This window comes from Clarias gariepinus, chromosome 28 (genome assembly GCF_024256425.1).
Source record: "Clarias gariepinus isolate MV-2021 ecotype Netherlands chromosome 28, CGAR_prim_01v2, whole genome shotgun sequence".
Lineage (NCBI taxonomy): Eukaryota > Metazoa > Chordata > Actinopteri > Siluriformes > Clariidae > Clarias > Clarias gariepinus.
In genome coordinates this window covers 2,899,750-2,915,568 of record NC_071127.1, presented here as the reverse complement: position 1 = coordinate 2,915,568, position 15,819 = coordinate 2,899,750, and positions in this window count along the sequence as shown.

Here is a 15,819-nt window from a genome sequence, read left to right as displayed (position 1 = left end):
TGCTATTGCCACAACCCCTTGTGACCATCTTACCTTACCTGCGACTATAACAATGTCTTTGACATTTATGTCTATTTATTGCCCCTCTGTTGTTTCAAGCATTTCACTCTGTTGTTAAGCATTTTACTGCATATCGTACTGTGTATGACTGTGTATGTGACAAATAAAATTTTAATTTTAATTTGTTTCTGTGACACCTACAGTATTACTCTTGGTGTTGTGCAGTGTGTGAGGTTTCAGTATACTCCTATGGCTATGATCCAGTGTATGTCCTGCTCCTCTGGATGTTTTGCCACCTTTTGCCACTCCCTTAACATTCTGTGGAAACTAGTTCCACGTTTGTCCATTTTTCTGAAATAAGCATCACTTCCATCATGCGATGTGTTTCGCTGGAGTCTTAAGCTTGGTCAGTGTTTTCGGATAGTGGGCTAACATGCTTCTTCATGCAACACTGGTGGTGGTGTGGTTCTTTTCTTTTCCTCCGTGGTTTCTTATCTTTAATTTATTTAAATTTTCCCCTTCCTATTCCCATAATATCCCCTTCCTATTCCTATCATGTTTCCCTTCCATTTCCTCTGTGCTTCTAAAATTTTCCATTTTTCTTGTTCCCTTATTATGTTCCCATTATCATGTTTTTTATGTAACTTTATGCAACTATGTACTTCACTTCTAAAATAAAGCTCTGTAGCTCTCACCCTGTTTTCAGAGTCTTTGTGTAACAACTAGAACACAGTAGGTTTGAACTAAGACAATTTACTCCAATTATAATGCCTGTTTCTCCATGCGTGTGTCTGCCACACAGAATGCGCAGTTATATTAAATTTGTTAAACTCAGAAATGAAATCTAATGTAACATCTCTTTTAGTGGCCTTAAAACGTGTTATAGGATAGAGAGTGCATTCTACATTTGCAAACGGTCCTAAACCCTGTAGTGTACTGGTAGCACATTTGTGATACAGTAATATAAAGGTATATGTTTATTAACCAAAAATTGTATAGTTTTCCTTAGTAATTTGAACTTAGCCAAAACCATACTAGCGTGCTACTTCTGTGATAAGAGTATATTCATGATATATTAATCATGTATTAATATATTGTCAGTTTAGATATTATACTAGGTAATATTATTACCATTAAAGTTGTTTGAAGAGTTAGTCTCCGCCCCTTGCTTTCTCTCTTGTTTTCTCTAATGCAACAGAGGTCTTCGGGGTATTAGACATTAACATTGTTTTTTTTTTTTGGAGTGCTAATTTACTTTTATATAATTAATATTTAATAAAATTACCCACAATCACCACCGGCCTTTTGCATTTTTAGTAGTGCGTTGGGTACCGGCCTCCCCTGTTCCCTTTTCAGGCTGATTTATCCTCCACCTCTACCTGGTTAGGTAATTATCTCTTTACTTTAAAAGCAATCTTATCTGCGCACTGTGATTTTCATTCTCTGTTCGCGAAGCCGACCAATATTAGACAGGTGATTGCACCAGTTTCATTAGTGCACAAGACTCCTTGATATAGAGGATTTCCCTCACACTCCACTTACTGGGTCGAGGAAACTATGTCTACATAATCACCCAACCTTTCCAGCATCTTAGGGGATTTCTCCATTCATGGCAGTCACAGAATGACGTAAACACAGAGCTTCTCTGTCCTGCTCCTTCTGGACCTAAACATTTAATAATCAGTGATTTAATAAAACTCCATAAAATTACTTGTTTGTTTGTTATTGAGTTCACTCCCTACTGGTCTTGGACATGACAATTGGCTGTTTTTCCTTCACTCTCCGGTACAACTCTGGTGATGGTGGAGTTGTGTTTATTGCCTCGGAAAACAAATGATAGTCACACACTAGTGTATACCAGATGGGATGGGTTGTTGGTTATACAAAGTAATGGTTTCTTTGCCACAATTTGACCATGCAGCTCTGACTTACTGTATGCCGTCTCCTCTGAACTGTGAATGTTGAAATATATCTGACACTTGAACTCAGAGAAGCATTCATATTGGCTCTAATCAGACAAGATTTAAATGAGGGAGGTTCTACATTGTAAAACTATGCTAAAGTTATCCAAAATTTTGAGTAATATCATGTTGAAATATGTCTGCTATTTATGCTCTGTAAAGCATTCATAAAGAATCGAATCTGAAGTTGTTAAATTATTTAATTTTTAAGGGTGGTATCTACAGTAAATGGACTTCTCTTCTATTTATAGTAACCTAGTGAACCAGTGTAAGGATATATTTATTGATGGAACTTCAAAGCATGATAGAGCCTGCCAAATGCCGTAAATGTACTCCACCTATTAAAAATATATAGTGCTGAGGAAGGAAAATCCTGACAGACAAAACTGACCATCAAATTTAGGTTCCGCAGTTATTGGCAGAGCACGTAAACATGAGTACACACACATCAAGTTTTTGGTTTGTGTGTTTGTTTAGTGAAAAGCAGCTGGTAATTTTTATTTATCCTATAATAAACACTGCTGATTTTGACAGAAATAATTATACATAACAAAATGTTTTTTGTCAAATAGGGAATTACCCCAGGACCCCATGCAAAGGCATTACCATAAATTATAGAACAACTTTATGTTTCTTTTTGTATATCACAAAATTTAATTTTAAATTAAACCTATTTGAATGGTTAATGACATCATTGGATAAATTATTTTGAATTAAAACGTAAAGTCCAAACTTTGCTTTAATCCTGTGTGGGTTATTTTAGACCAAAAGTCGTGATGTACAGATGCCAAATGATTAAAAAATATTTTTGTTTTAAAATGTATGGACCTAACTGTACATTTAATCCCATCCTGATAATGGTAAAGATGGATGTTCTATTTTTTTTTTTTTTTTTTTGATTGACTAAAACATGATTGCATTACCTCTTATAAAATAAAATAATAATTAGTTTATTATTATTATTATTATTATTATTATTATTATTAAGTAAATCTGATATCTTGATAGTCTTGGGTGAAGGTGAAGATGATCTCTGCCAGCTCTGCAACCCAAATAAAGTGCTAACACAAAACTAGAAAATCACTCTCTATTTATAATCTGTACTCCACTCCCCCTGTGTCACCACTGCTACAGCCTTTAAAAGGACCACATATTAATATTCCATATGACCAATCTGTGGTAAGTTAGAAGAGAAATAACAGTGTACACACAGAAGTGGAACTTCACTGTAAGTAGCGGTCTATATTTTAAAAACTCTGCAACAATGTGGTTTAGGATTAATGTTTATTTCGTACTAATAAAATGACAGAAAAAATCATCAGAACAATGTGATGTGTATCATGAGACTAATTAATCTTTTGAAAATACTTTATCAATAAAATGTGGTCTGTAAAAAATATCACAGGTGGCTAGAGGCACTGAAGAGTTTGTGTGTGTGTGCCTGTGCCTGTGTGTTAAGTTTTTTTTCCCCATATAGCGGTTACTTTCTCTTTCAGGTTAAGATGACCCAGCACTATTCATTTGAGTAAGTTGAACAACAGCATTCATGTACGAATGATTACTAATTGTGAGCTGTTTTTAAAAATAGTTTATATACCATTTTTTTATTGCTAAAATAAAATTAAATAATGTTTTTCCTGTGTTGTTTTTGTCTCTGCAGAATCGTGGTGAAGGACACAGCTGAGGCTGTTATTATTCCCCTGAAAGATGGCATTTACTCCCTGAGCAGAGTCTATGAGGCTCTTATTGTGGCTGATGTAGATCCTATTACTGGTCAATGCTTCAACTACAATTACATCAGACAGCAGATAGTGCAGGCTCATCAGCACCTAAAGAGGTCAGAAAATCTAGCCAGTTCAGGGTTAAAGAGTCTGGATACGAATCTAGAGTTTCTTATACGAGACAATCGAGAATTGGAACAGGAGATGACTTATACAAAACAAATCTTAGACGACTTGAGAACAGATCAGGCATCTAATGAACAATTACTCAGCAATTCTCATCAAGCTCTGGAGCAGGCCAGGAGATGTCTGAATTCAACAATACAGACACTTCAAGAACAGGAGAACAGGAAGAAAAATGCAGAAATTGTCACAGGTGTTGGGGCAGGACTGTTAGTTATACCAATTATTGGATGGATCGCAGGTGAAAATTACAGAATATAGATTTAAGATAGATATAGATTTTTTTTTACAGAACTCTTACATACATTTTCCTTATGTATTTCTTGTGTTCCTTTTTTTATACAGGTTCTGCCATGTTGATTGGTGGTGGAGTTGAACTGGATCAAGCTCAACATGCTGTGAGAGTAGCTGAAGAAGAAGTGAGAAAGTCTGAGACTGAAGTGAAAAAATATGAAAGTAAAGTGCCTGAATATGAGTCCAAGATTTACCAGACCAAATGTAACATCAGTCAGAAACATGACAAGCTGAAGAATGTGCAAGATGAAATTCAGAAGGTGAAGAAACAGATTGAGTCTGTAGTTGAGTTCCAAAACAAATCAAGAAGTGCCGTACAACTCCTGGGTGTACTGAGCGGAAGAGCAAGTGTGGCTGAACATCAGACTCGCAATTTCATCCTCCAGGAGCCTGTGATGAAGGTGGTGGAGGATGTGATAAAGGCCACAGCGCAAATCACAGGAAATGAGCTCCTTTATGTTCATGAAATGCCAAGGCTAATCAATCAGATGAAGGAGAACAACCAGCAACTGGCAGCCATCTGTGCCTCAGAGAACAGCTCTAATAATTGTCCATATGTTTAAACTGATATTACATGTCGCTTGCAAGAATGAATTATAGGTCGAAGGCTTACATTACTTTTGTCATTCACCAATACTACAAAAGGAAAGAACATGACTGTAGTAAACAGTGTTTTAGCAAAATTAGTTCAATTTTCCGGATTTTAAACATATATTTAAAATCAGTCGATAAAATATTCAGATGTTGGTCAGTTTGGGCTGAAGGACAAATGAAAATTTTTATTTAAATAAATAAATAAATAAATATAAAACCCCTGGAGTACACTATTGTCCATTATTTTATACTTTAGCCAAACACCTGCAATGAATATTACAGGAGAGAAGAGTTACAGTAATAAAATACTGTATCTGTTTAGTAATATAAATATCTGTAATCAAATGAAAAGTAAGGTGGGTATTTATTTGTGTGTGTAATTGTATAGGGATAAACAAACATAAATCATACAGTATTTGCACGATATGGTTATGATAAGACTGTAGCTATAGAGCTTTTTCATACCTTTACCACAGCTTAGGTGGAATCTCTAGATATTTTCAACTTGAACACTCTTAAACACCATCTGATCAATCCACAGTACATTTGGATTCATCTGATTATATTTATTTATTTTTAAGTTCTGAAAAGCTGTTTTACTTGTTGTTCACTTTTACCTTTGGACATTTTACACTTGTTTTTAAGACTAATGAATGATTTCTCCCAACATTGACCTCTGTCTTTACCCATGCTCCTTCATTCAGTTTTAAATAGTGTGTTCTTATTGTCGTTGTTCATTCTCTCAGAACCAATCCAGTGTCTTCTTGTGCCAGTCCCAAGTCTGGATAAATGCAGAGGGTTGTGTCAGGAAGGGTATCCGACGTAAAACATTTGCCATATCAATGATGCGACATTCTGCTATATGTAGCTTATATAGGTTTATTATATAGTTTTTGCCCATTAATCTGACAACACCTGTGACTCACCGACGTTTTCTGATACACACAGCCAGAGTTTTCTGGCTACGCAAGTGTTACACATGATAAAATATAAAGGCTCACTGTGTAAACATTTACTTTGCTTAAATTCGATGGAATTAAGAAACCCCTATATTTAAGTTCTAAATGTGTACTGTAATTTTAGTACTGTGATGATAAATTCGTTTAATGTTTCACTTGTATTTTATAAGGTTTTTGCTGGCGGTGATACAGCGCAACGGGGGTGCTGGGATGTGGAAATGTAATTTGTTAAAATGTTTTTATTATTAATTAAAGAACATATAATAAACTTATCCTTTGCAACAGAGTTCTAAGGGATTGTTTCTTGGACGGTTCTCATGAGAGTCAAATTTATTATTGCATTTGATGGTTTTACACCTGCAGAAAGTTCTTTTCTCTTTACTTTAACTTAACTGTTTTGGCCATAATATACAGTATGGATTTGTACAGTAGTTGTAGTAACACTAAAAGGGCAAGCTACTGTACCTTTGCTGGGACATCTGGTGGTCCATTCCCATTGACTACCTTGTAAATCTGATAACAGAATTCCATGAGCATGCCGAGCTGTCATCAAAGCTAAATTTAGCATTCTTTTATAATGTAAAAAAGTCTAAATTAACTCAATCGTACACATTATTACAATCTACATTATAAAACTATGCTAAAGTTATCTAAAATATCCAGTAATGTCTGCTATTTATTCTCTGTAAAGCATTCATAAAGACTTGAATCTGAAGTTGTTAAATTATTTAATTTTTAAGGGTGGTATCTACAGTAAATGAACTTCTCTTCTATTTATAGTAACCTAGTGAACCGGTGTAAGGATATATTTATTGATGGAACTTCAAAGCATGATAGAGCCTGCCAAATGCCGTAAATGTCAGGGAATTTAAACGGACACAGGTGCAGGTCTCCTCCAATCCTTTATTATTTTTCTTCTTTTTAAATAATAAAGCAAAACAAAACAAAATTATGAAAATAGAAATAAAAACTGTGACCAGCTGCAAGGTTCTTTTTCTTAAGTAAAAGGAAAACCCGGAGCGCCGACGTCCCAAAAGGGGGAAAACAAAAAACAAACAAAAACCACTCCGAAGAGGAAAAAGGCCTTGTCCGGGAGACGTGGCTGTAGTTCCGTCGGTGGCCAGCAGGGGGCGATAGGGCCGAAGCCCGCTGAACTGCACGGCCGCGAAGAAGGGCGAGAGCAGGCCGGCTTTGGGACGGAAAACCGCAGCGCAGGGCACACTAAAGAAGGGGGGAAAAAACAGGACCCAGCCTGGATGCAAAGAAGATAAACACCCAGAGAGAGGGAGAAGGGAAAAAAAAGTGAAAAAGCAGTCCCGGATGATACTGGCTTGGAGCCAAAACAAACTACACAGACCAAACTAGACAGGACATGAAATGGGCAAGCGATATGGTTAGCGACACGGAACAACGGTCTGACACAGGACAACGGAAAAAGAGCACATGGCGTTTGTTTAGGGCGAGTGATTACAACGAACACGAGGGGAACAGGTGAGTGCAATCATCTTAATAGAGTGATAAAGAGGAAGTGGGAGGGAAGGTGGTGATGTCAGTGACGCGGACACATGGCAAAGTATCAAAAACAAACGCCATGTGCTTGAATAGACATGTAAACAACATGGGGGGAAGAGGAAGGGAGAAGAAAGAAAGGAAAATGAAAAACTTAATGATCAGACCAGGGGTTTGAGAGTACCCCCCCCCCTTGGGCGCCACTAGGTGCCCCCAGGGAGGGGCTCACCTCGTCGTCGACGGAGGTCCTCGACCAGCGCCTGATCCAGAACATCCCAAGCCGGAATCCAACTCCTCTCCTCTGGGCCATAACCCTCCCAGTCCACCAAGTACTGAAAACCCCGACCTCTGCGACGGACGTCCAGCAACCTCCTAACAGTGTATACTGGGGAGCCATCCACTAGACGGGGGGGAGGGGGGGTCGGAGCAGAAGGGGCAAGAGGTGAGGAAAACACAGGTTTGACCCTAGAAACATGAAATACTGGGTGTACCCGACCAAGCGTGGAAGGAAGCTTGAGCCGAATCGCCACTGGGTTCAAGACCTTTGTGATCCGGTACGGACCGATGAACTTGGGAGCCAACTTGCGTGAGGCTACCCTGAGAGGCAAGTCCTTGGTAGAAAGCCATACTCTTTGACCACAAACATAGTTAGGGGCAGGAGTCCGGTGGCGATCGGCCGCGGCTTTGGTCCGTCTACTAGCCCGGGCCAAGACCTCCTTAGCTTTTCTCCACGTGCGCCGGCAACGTTGAACAAAAGCCAAGGCAGACGGAACTGCCGCTTCGAGTTCCTGTGAAGGGAACAGAGGGGGTTGATAGCCAACAGAACACTGAAAAGGTGACATACCTGTAGCAGAAACCGGTAGAGTATTGTGGGCATACTCTACCCAGGACAGCTGTTGACACCAGGAGGCCGGATTGTGGGATGCCAGGCAGCGGAGAGCACGTTCCAAATCCTGGTTAGCCCGCTCAGACTGCCCATTGGTCTGGGGATGAAATCCAGATGACAGACTCGTTGAGGCCCCGATCTGTCTGCAAAACTCCTTCCAAAACCTAGAGACAAACTGTGGGCCCCTATCGGAGACCACGTCTATCGGAAGACCATGAATCCGGAATACTTGGTCAACCACCACCTGAGCAGTCTCTTTGGCGGAGGGGAGCTTGGGAAGAGGGATGAAGTGGGCTGCTTTGGAAAAGCAGTCCACCATCGTGAGAATGACCGTGTTGCCCCTTGACTCGGGGAGGCCAGTGACAAAATCAAGAGCTATATGTGACCACGGGCGGGCGGGGATGGGTAATGGGCGAAGCAGACCAACGGGAGGCGAAGGTGAACTCTTGTTCTGGGCGCAAACTGAGCAAGCTGCCACGAACTGCCTGACATCCTTGGTCATGGAGGGCCACCAAAATCGCTGACGGATGGAGGCCAGCGATCTCCGAACTCCTGGGTGACAGACTAGTCTGGATGAGTGACACCACTGGATGACTTTGGGACGCAGTCTCAAAGGGACATACAACTTGCCCGCTGGAACCCCTCTGGGTACACGGCACTTACGCAGGGCCTCCTGCACCTCCCTCTTGACATCCCATGAGAAAGAGGCCACCACCACACCCTTGGGCAGGATGGTGTCGATGGAGGCCTCCTTCTCGGGGGTCTCAAACAGGCGAGAAAGGGAGTCTGGTTTGGTGTTTTTGGACCCAGGCCTGTAGGAGAGTGTAAAATTAAAACGGCTAAAGAAAAGGGACCAGCGGGCCTGTCTAGAATTTAGTCTCCTGGCTAAACTGATATATTCTAGATTTTTGTGGTCGGTCCAGACCATGAATGGTTGGACTGCGCCCTCTAGCCAGTGACGCCACTCACCCAAAGCCAGTCTGACTGCCAACAACTCCCGATTACCTATGTCATAATTCCGCTCAGTGGGGCTCAGGCGGTGTGAGAAGAAGGCGCACGGATGCACTTTCCCATCCCGAAGAGAGCGTTGTGACAAGACCGCACCAACTCCAACATCTGAAGCGTCCACCTCAACAATAAACTGTTGCTCAGGATCTGGAGTAGACAAGACAGGAGCAGAGACAAACCGGGACTTTAATTTATCAAAGCCCTCCTGGGCCTCATTACTCCATTTAAACAGTACCTTTGGAGAAGTGAGCGCTGTTAAAGGTGCAGCCATCTGACTGAAATTCCTGGATGAAACGCCGATAAAAGTTGGCGAACCCCAGGAACCGCTGCAGAGCCTTCCGAGAGTCAGGAGTTGGCCACTCAGCTACCGCCCTTATCTTAGCAGGGTCAGCTCTGATCTCACCCGCCGAAATTATGAACCCCAAGAACGAAACCGACCTTGCATGGAAAACGCACTTCTCCGCTTTAACGAATAGTTGGTTCTCCAAAAGCCGTTGCAACACCTGGCGGACATGCCGAGTGTGTACCTGCAAAGAGGGGGAAAATATCAGGATATCATCTAGGTACACAAAGACAAATTGATTTACCATGTCTCTCAGCACATCATTGACCAGGGCCTGGAAGACAGCAGGAGCATTGGTCAGACCAAAAGGAAGGACCCGGTATTCAAAGTGTCCCGTGGGTGTGTTGAAAGCTGTCTTCCACTCATCTCCCTCCCGAATACGGATAAGGTGGTAGGCGTTGCGCAGGTCAAGCTTGGTGAAGACCTTGGCTCCCTGCAAAAGCTCGAAAGCTGAAGACATAAGAGGGTGGGGGTACCTGTTCTTAATGGTGATGTCATTCAGCCCACGATAATCAATACAGGGATGCAGGGAACCATCTCTCTTCTTGACAAAGAAGAACCCCGCACCCGCAGGAGAGGAGGAGGGACGGATGAGGCCGGCTTTGAGGGACTCGTTAATGTATGTGTCCATGGCCTCTCTTTCCGGACCTGAAAGGGAATATAAATGACCCTTGGGTGGAGAAGTGCCTGGGAGGAGCTCAATGGCACAGTCATAAGGGCGATGAGGAGGCAGGACATGGCCCGGGACTTGCTGAACACCAGCCGCAGGTCGTGGTACTCCGCCGGGACCCCAGACAGATCAGCAACCTCCACCTGCAACACAGGACAAACAGAACCAGAAAAAGGGGCAGGACCAAGACAAGAAGCTAGACAATTTTGGCTCCAAGACAGGACAGAGTTTCCAGACCAATCAATGTGAGGGCCATGTTGTACCAACCAGGGGTGCCCCAGCACAATAGGAGCACTAGGGGAGTCCAGAAGGTACAACGTGGTCTCCTCACGGTGATTACCTGAGACCACTAAGCTAACCTTGGGTGTCTGGTGAGAGACAGCAGTAATTAAGGTTCCATTTAGGGATCGGGCAGGAATAGGTTCAGGCAAGGGAATAGCTGGAATACCCAAACGTACAGCTATTGAGCTGTCCATGAAATTACCCTCAGCCCCTGAATCGACCAAGGCCGAGCATGACTGTGAAGTCTCCCCATACTGAACTAAGACAGATAAAACAGTGCGAGAGGAGGGGGATTGTGAAAAAGGAATAGCGCTCACCAGGATCCCCCGCTTTACTGGTGAGCCTTGGCTTTTGCTGGGCATGCGACGGCAAAGTGGCCTGGCTTGCCACAATAGAGGCACAGACCTTTGACCAGGCGCAGTTGTTTCTCCTGGGGCGTTAGGTGGAGGCGTCCCAGCTGCATGGGTTCAGGTTCTGGCAGGTCAACGGTCGCCGCGGGAGAGTGAGGGCCCTCCACCCTGCTAGAGGGACGGATCATCCGGCGCTGGTGCCGACGACAGAGACGAGCCTCGATGCGGAGTGCCAGGTCGATGAGGTCCTCAAGGTCGCGGGGCAGGTCATGCGTGGCCAGTTCGTCCTGTATCTCCTCCTCGAGTCCTGCCCAGAACATTGCCCGACAGGCTGCCTCATTCCAGTCACAGGAGGCTGCCCGTAAGAAGAGTCAAGATAAAAGCTACCCTCGTCTCCTCTGCCGCGAATGTACGTGGCTGCAGGGTGAACACTACAGAGCATTGTGTCAGGAAGGCTCGGCAGGAGTTAGGGTCCCCGTCATAGGGAGGTGGGTTGTTACAGCGGGGTTCAGGATCATGATGTGAGGAGAGGTGGACGGTACCAGCTTGAGTGCCTTACCGCTGGAGTTCCTGGATGCGTGCCCTGAGGTCTGCCACCTGGTTGGCGAGGAACTCGACCTCTCTCGTGGTGCTTGTCAGCCGGGTCTCATGCTGGCCTAGGAGCACCCCCTGTTGGGCCACTGCTGATCTGATGGGGTCTGGACCTGCTGCGTCCATGCTGGTCAGACCGTTCTGTCAGGGAATTGAAACAGACACAAGTGCAGGTCTCCTCCAATCCTTTATTATTTTTCTTCTTTTTAAATAATAAAGCAAAACAAAACAAAATTATGAAAATAGAAATAAAAACTGTGACCAGCTGCAAGGTTCTTTTTCTTAAGTAAAAGGAAAACCCGGAGCGCCGACGTCCCAAAAGGGGAAAAACAAAAAACAAACAAAAACGATAGGGCCGAAGCCCGCTGAACTGCACGGCCGCGAAGAAGGGCGAGAGCAGGCCGGCTTCGGGACGGAAAACCGCAGCGCAGGGCACACTAAAGAAGGGGGGAAAAAACAGGACCCAGCCTGGATGCAAAGAAGATAAACACCCAGAGAGAGGGAGAAGGGAAAAAAAAAAGTGAAAAAGCAGTCCCGGATGATACTGGCTTGGAGCCAAAACAAACTACACAGACCAAACTAGACAGGACATGAAATGGGCAAGCGATATGGTTAGCGACACGGAACAACGGTCTGACACAGGACAACAGAAAAAGAGGGAATAAATAGGGCGAGTGATTACAACGAACACAAGGGGGACCAGGTGAGTGCAATCATCTTAATAGAGTGATAAAGAGGAAGTGGGAGGGAAGGTGGTGATGTCAGTGACGCGGACACATGGCGAAGTATCAAAAACAAACGCCATGTGCTTGAATAGACATGTAAACAACATGGGGGAAAGAGGAAGGGAGAAGAAAGAAAGGAAAATGAAAAACTTAATGATCAGACCAGGGGTTTGACAGTAAATGTACTCCACCTATTAAAAATATATAGTGCTGAGGAAGGAAAATCCTTTATCATTTAAAATCCTTTAAATCATTTAATCCCATCCTGATAATGGTGAAGATGGATGTTCTATTTATTTGTTTGTTTGTTTTTTTGATTATTTGTTTGTTTACTAACATACATACTATTACAGTAAGCATTGAGCCTAAGCTTACCATCTCTTTACAACTAGAAGCAAGTTAATAATTCAATGGCTTTTACATCATTGCAGTTTTGCATGACTAAAATATTATTGCATTACCTCTTATAAAATAAAATAATAAATAAATAATGTGATTATTACGTTTATTAAAAAACTCCTTTCCTCCCCTAATATTTTGATAGTCTTCAGTGAAGGTAAATAGGATCTCTGCCAGCTCTGCAACCCAAATAGTGCTAACAGAAAAACGAAAATTCACTCTCTATTTATAGTCTGTACTCCACTCCCCCTGAGTCACCACTGCTACAGTCTTTAAAGGGACCACATATTAATATTCCACATGACCATGAGTTAGAGAAGAAATAACAGTATACAAACAGAGGTGAAATGTCACTCTATAAGTAGAGGTCTATTTGTTTAACAAGGTGGTTTAGGATTAATGTTTATTTCGTACTAATAAAATGACTGAAAAAAAAATCAGAACAATGTGATGTGTATCTAATGTGTAGACTAATTAAAAGTGACGTTTTTTTCTTTCTTTTGAAAGTACTTTATCATTAAAATGTGGTCTGTAAAAAATATCACAGATGGCTAGAGACACTGGAGATAGAGAGAGAGAGAGAGTGTGTGTGTGTGTGTGTGTGTGTGTATTTCCCCATATAGCGGTTACTTTCTGTTTCAGGTTAAGATGACCCAGTAATTTGAATACATGAACAAATGATTACTAATAGTGAGCTGTTTTTAAAAGTAGTTTATTTACCACTTTTTTTTATTACCAAAATAAAATTAATGTTTTTTTGATTTCCTGCGTTGTTTTTGTCTCTGTAGAATCGTGGTGAAGGACACAGGCGAGGCTTTTATTGTTCCCCTGAAAGATGGCATTTACTCCCTGAACAGAGTCTATGAGGCTCTTATTGTGGCTGATGTAGATCCTATTACTGGTCAACGCTTCAACTACGATAACATCAGACAGCAGATAGTGCAGGCTCATTAGCACCTGAAGAGGGCAGAAAATCTAGCCAGTTCAGGGTTAAAGAGTCTGGATACAAACGTAGAGTTACTTATACAAAACGATCGAAAATTGGAACAGAAAATGAATTATACAAGGCAAATCTTAGACGACTTAAGAACAGAGCAGGCATCTAATGAAAAATTACTCAGCAATTCTCATTAAGCTCTGGAGCAGGCCAGGAGATGTCTGAAGTCAACAATGCAGACAATTCAAGCTGAGGAGAACAGAAAGAAAAATGCAGAAATTGTCACAGGTGTTGGGGCAGGACTGTTAGTTATACAAATGATTGGATGGATCACAGGTGAGAACTACAGAATATAGATTTACAAAATCTATATTGTTAAACTAGATCAAGCTCAACATGCTGTGAGAGTGGCTGAAGAAAAAGTGAGAAAGTCTGAAACTGAAGTGAAAAAATATGAAAGTAAAGTGCCTGAATATGAGTCCAGGATTTACCAGACAAAATGTGACATCAGTCAGAAAAATGACAAGCTGAAGAATGTGCAAGATGAAATTCAGAAGGTGAAGAAACAGATTGAGTCTGTAGTTGAGTTCCAAAACAAATCAAAAAGTCCTGTGCAGCTCCTGGGTGTAGTGAGCCAAAGAGCAAGTGTGGCTGAACATCAGACTCGCAGATTCATCCTCCAGGAGCCTGTGATGAAGGTGATGAAGGATGTGATAAAGGCCACAAAGCAAATCACAGGAAATGAGCTCCTTTATGTTCATGAAATGCCAAGGCTAATCAATCAGATGAAGGAGAACAACCAGCAACTGGCAGCTATCTGTGCCTCAGACAACAGCTCTAATGATTGTCCATGTCTTCTTCTTCTTCTTTGTCTTTCGGCTGTTCCCTTTCAGGGGTCGCCACAGCGAATCATTTGCCTCCATCTAACCCTATCCTCTGCATCCTCTTCTCTCACACCAACTAACTTCATGTCCTCACTCACTGCATCCATAAATCTCCTCTTTGGTCTTCCTCTAGACCTCCTGCCTGGCAGTTCCAACCTCAGCATCCTTCTACCGATATATTCACCATCTCTCCTCTGAACATGTCCAAACCACCTCAATCTGGCCTCTCTGACCATCTAACGTGGGTTGTCCCTCTGATGAACTCATTCTTAATCCTATCCATCCTTGTCACTCCCAAAGAGAACCTCAACATCTTCAGCTCTGCTACCTCCAACTCTGCCTCCTGTCTTTTCTTCAGCGCCACTGTCTCTAAGCCGTAGAGCATCGCTGGTCTCACCACTGTCCTGTACACCTTTCCTTTCATTCTCGCTAAGACTCTTTTATCGCACAACACACCTGACACTTTTCTCCACCCATTCCAACCTGCCTGTACCCGCCTCTTCACCTCCTTTGAACACTCGCCGTTGCTTTGGACCGTTAACCCTAAGTACTTAAAATCCTGCACCTTCTTTACCTCTGCTCCCTGTAGCCTCACCGATCCTCCTGGGTCCCTCTCATTTACATACATGTATTCCGTCTTGCTGTGGCTAACCTTCATTTCTCTGCTTTCCAGAGCATACCTCCACCTCTCTAAATTTTCCTCCACCTGTTCCCTGCTCTCGCTACAGAGCACAATGTCATCTGCAAACATCAGAGTCCATGGGGACTACTGTCTTACCTCATCTGTCATCCTGTCCATCACCAGAGCAAACAAAAAGGGGCTTAGAGCCGATCCTTGATGCAGACCCACCTCAACCTTGAACTCTTCTGTCACACATACAGCACATCTTACCACTGTCTTACAGCTCTCATACATGTCCTGCACCACTCTAACATACTTCTCTGCCACTCCAGACTTCCTCATACAATACCACAGCTCCTCTCTTGGCACCCTGTCATACGCTTTCTCTAAACCTAAAAGACACAATGCAACTCCCTGTTACCTTCTCTGTACTTCTCCGCCAGCATCCTCAAAGCAAATACTGCATCTGATGTACTCTTTCTAGGCATAAAACCATATTGCTGCTCACAAATGCTCACCTCTGCCCTTAACCTAGCTTCCACTACTCTTTCCCACAGCTTCATTGTCTGGCTCATTAGCTTTATACCTCTATATTTGCCACAGCTTTGCACATCTCCCTTGTTCTTAAAAATTGGCACCAATACACTTCTCCTCCATTTTTCTGGAATCCTCTCACTTTCCAAGATCTTGTTAAACAAACTTGTCAAAAACTCTACTGCCACCTCTCCTAAGCACTTCCATACCTCCACAGGTATGTCATCAGGACCAACAGCCTTTCCACTCTTCATCCTCTTCAACGCCCTTCTCACCTCACTTCTACCAATATTTGCTACTTCCTGTTCCACAACAGTCACCTCTTCTACTCTTTGTTCTCTTTCGTTTTCCTCATTCATCAACTCCT